We start from the raw sequence: 4,087 nt of genomic DNA on the forward strand, positions 1-4,087 counted from the left end.
TTTTAGTTTGATTTGGAAAATCTGGATGTGCAGAAATAAAACCAGATTTAATGGGAGCTCTTTTTCGGTGGATCAAATATTTAATATTGTCATGTTCCAGATAGGGATTTGGGCTAATAATTTATGATCGACATTGATACCATACGTTCAAGATTTTGCTAGAAGCCCTGACTCTATTATTCTTGGCTGCTGTTGATAGTGAGTCTAGTTTTATGTTTAGAGTTATGCAGTTTTCAACTTAGACTGTTAATTTTGAAAATTTCTGCTTTGTGTTGTCTTGCAGTTAGCTACTGGTTTCTTTACTGCTCCGTAATTCCAGTATCTGTCATAATCTTTCAGCTCTAAATGATGGTTACTAGCAGGGTTTGCTCAGGTTTTTAGAATTGATAGGTTTGTGGATTGGTGTAGGGGTTGGGGTGTGCCCTGTTTTGATGTAATAGCAAAATCTGTATATTGTTCATTACCACTTTAAGGTATATTTTTCCTCTCCATTTAGGTTTAGGGAGGTTTTTTAATGAGGTCATTGTGGTGGTATACTTTGTAATTTATATTAATACAAAGTACCATTTTTCAACAAATAAAAAAAGAAAGAATGATAGCGAGGGTGAATTTTGGCACAAAAAGGCATATAAGTGTGACCGGATTATTATCTTGGATGCATCTCGGTGACGGAAAGCTCATTTTGCGAGACTGGTGCGATATCATTTCCGGGTTGACTTGATGTTGTTGCCCCGGAATTTACGTCATCCGATCGAGTTCCGCTGTATATAACAAATGCAGGCTCTGAGGGTAGTGGGACAGTGGCAGAGTAGCTTGTAAGCATTAGAAGTAGTGAAGCCATAGTTGGTCTCTGAGCTACATTTTTCTGAACACAAAGCAGCCCAATGTGTATGCATCTCATCAGCTCAGTACTTGAACCATCCCTCAAGCAGGGATCTACCACATCCAATGCTGTCCCAGCTTCCCAGTTTCTCCAAGCCTGCAGGGTTTAATCCATTCAAATTCATAAACTCTTCTTTCAATGCATCATAATATTCGAAAGGTTCGGATTTCGGATGCTTACAAAGCTTAGAAGATGTTCTATGCTACTCCCATTATGAAAATTACTGTTCATTTGACCATTTATAATCTCCAAAACCAGTACACCAAAACTGAAGACGTCTGATTTAACCGAGAATTGACCGTGCATTACGTATTCAGGCGCCATGTATCCGCTGCAAGTCGGTCATATAAGAAAAATCAGTGACTTTGAATTGTTCGGTTCACGTTACTTGGGGGCCAAGGTTACTTACTATGTTCCGACGATTCTACTAGTAGCACCTTGTGTTTGATCAACAGCACACATTCTAGCCATGCCAAAATCTGCAATTTTAGGAGTCATCTCCGTGTCCAACAGTATGTTGCTAGCTTTGAGATCACGGTGAATGATTCGGAGTCGAGAATCTTGATGAAGGTAGAGAAGTCCGCGAGCAATGCCTTCTATGATCTTGTATCGTCTTTCCCAGTTCAAAAATGGTTTCTTAACTGGATCTACATTCCCATAGATGTGGAAATCAGGATTAATGAACTTTGTAGCATTCTATAATTAATGCAGGAATACACTGATTACTGAAATATTTATCTTACCAAATAAGATTTTATCCAAACTTCCATTAGGCACAAACTCATAGATTAGAAGCCTTTCAGTTCCTTCAAGGCAGAAACCTTGGAGCCTAACCAAATTCCTATGCTGAAGGTTGGCCATTAACCGAACCTCGTTTTTGAACTCGATGTCTCCTTGTGCAGAACCTGTAGACAGCCTTTTCACTGCTACTAATTTCCCCCCAGCAAGTGTGCCCTGAGAAGATATCAGATTGAATCATATATAAGCATATGATAATTGAGCTTATGATTTGGTACAAAACCCGTTTTTTTTATTGTATACCTTATAAACTGCCCCAAATCCACCTTGTCCGAGCTTATTTGCATCGGAAAATCGATTTGTTGCCGCTCTAATGGTGTTGAAATCATATTGTAGGGACTCTGGAGTTGTGATTTCATCCACAGATTCAGTTGCTTCATGCTCTAAACGTTTCAGATTTCCCTTCCTCAACCTTAACATGATGAAGATGAAACTGGAAATGACGAGTACAGCGAAAGCAACAGCCGAGATCGATACAATGATAGTAGTTCGAGATGAAGTGCTCTCATTTCCTGCAAAATTTCAGGAAAAGGACATGAAATTCTGATGTTCTTATTTGGTAAAAGGAGAGAAGGTACCCTACCAGTTGTTGTGGGGTCATTTGAGGGCTGGGGAGATTGTGTGTCTATATCAGCAGCCGTGAGATTATAGAACCGTACAATCTCAAACCTTAGATTACAACTGGGAAGACATACCCTGCCGCAGCCAAGTCATTAGTACATTGAACACGAGCATATACTGTTTGAAAAGGTGTAACTCGTGCACTTCCTGTTGCAAACTTTCCTAGTGAAGTACCCGACGAAGCCACATTTCTTAAGTTTTCCAATAAAGAACCCAATGCTTGGTTAAAAGCACTTGCATCGGGCACGTTGTTTGCATTCTGCATGTCGAAATTAGGGCTGAATTCCGGAACACCAAGGATGGAACGATTCGTGTAGCGGAACATGCAATGGTCGTACCAGATAATCGCCTCTCTTCGGTAAGGGCATCGAATTCGAAGCTCGGCGTTCGCAGTATTGATGCAGTTGAAGCAATCGCTCGAGTTCGAGTTCAGATCTCCCCTGCACAGTGCGACCGCATTAGCTACGTTCGACCCGGGCTGGCCTGACGAGAAATTGTAGAAACCGTTGTTACTCGGTGTGCTGCGGGAGAAAGAGGAAAGCAGGGCGTTGAGGTTTGTCTCGTAAGTGCTGTTTGCGGTGAAGTTACCACTGTTGTTTAAACAAAAATGGCGTAAAGGCGGTTGTTGTTGAGCAACGGTGAGCGTAAGAAGGAATGCGATGGTTAAAGAAGATGACAGAAACTTGCATGAAAGATCCATTGCCATGCCTGCAAATCCAAAAAGCTTAATGAAGAATTGGATGCTGAAATCATGCATGATATAGGAAGATTTGGAAGATAAATCTTTAAGAATTTTCTTACGTATGATTAAAATAAGACACATGCTTGACGTAGACATAAGTGATGATAAGTTTCTAAGTCAGTCACTGCACGGCTGCGCCATTGATGTAGTCAAAGTCCATGAAAACCGTGTACTACTGTTCTGAAACATTGTATTGACACTTGGATTGCGAATACCAAGTCTCCCATGCACAACTTGAAGGAAGATACTGCAAACCAAGTAATTGGCTAACGATGCAGGCTGCAAGTAGCAAGTATTATATGTATATATATATACATATAATGGCAGTACTGGGAATCCACTTTGCTTCTTTTCAGGGACCACTTTCACCCTCCAACAAGGGCTTCAATAAGGCTATGAAAACGTTGAATGACTTAGACAACTTAGAGAGTAAAGCCATAGGTGATTGAGTCGAAATTTCTACGTAGAAACCCTTGTGTTTCCAGGCAATAAATAATCATCTCAAAGAAGACGACGAAGCTAACCATTTTTGACTGTGGCACGGGACTAGATATACAACAGTGAGATTATGAAATCAGCATTCACTAAATTTTGGGAGAAGGTTTTTTTTATAAAAAAATTGGATTAATATTTGAATTGACCACTGTAAAAACAAGGGTGACATTTCCAACCCAATATACTCCATTCGCAAGCACCAAGGTTTGAACCCTTGACATTGATTAAGAAATCTAGTACTGTCTTATCTCACTAGACCAATTTATTGTTGGTTAATTTAGATTAACATTTAATATTATGTGAATGAAAAATAATAATAATTTCATGTATGGATGATGTAAAATACTATTATTTATTATTTAAACTTCTAAATATATTTTAAGAAACACTTGAGCTTATATCATGTCCGTCCCAAATAACGTGCACACTCTGTCCTATTTTCTAAAATAAGTATCTTAAAATTATAACAAAGATTAATTTATTAAATTTAAAATTATAAAAGAACTATGAAATTTTGTTTACTAAATTTTAATATGAAAAGTGGTTAA

General features: G+C 38.7%; 1 pseudogene; it reads right to left on the bottom strand.

Moving 5' to 3' along the window:
• Positions 1-646: 646 nt before the first annotated feature.
• Positions 647-3,028, bottom strand: LOC120188085 (annotated as a pseudogene).
• Positions 3,029-4,087: the final 1,059 nt, after the last annotated feature.

Source organism: Hibiscus syriacus, unplaced genomic scaffold, assembly GCF_006381635.1.
Source record: "Hibiscus syriacus cultivar Baekdansim isolate YM2019G1 unplaced genomic scaffold, ASM638163v2 tig00116938_pilon, whole genome shotgun sequence".
In the NCBI taxonomy this organism is placed as follows: domain Eukaryota; kingdom Viridiplantae; phylum Streptophyta; class Magnoliopsida; order Malvales; family Malvaceae; genus Hibiscus; species Hibiscus syriacus.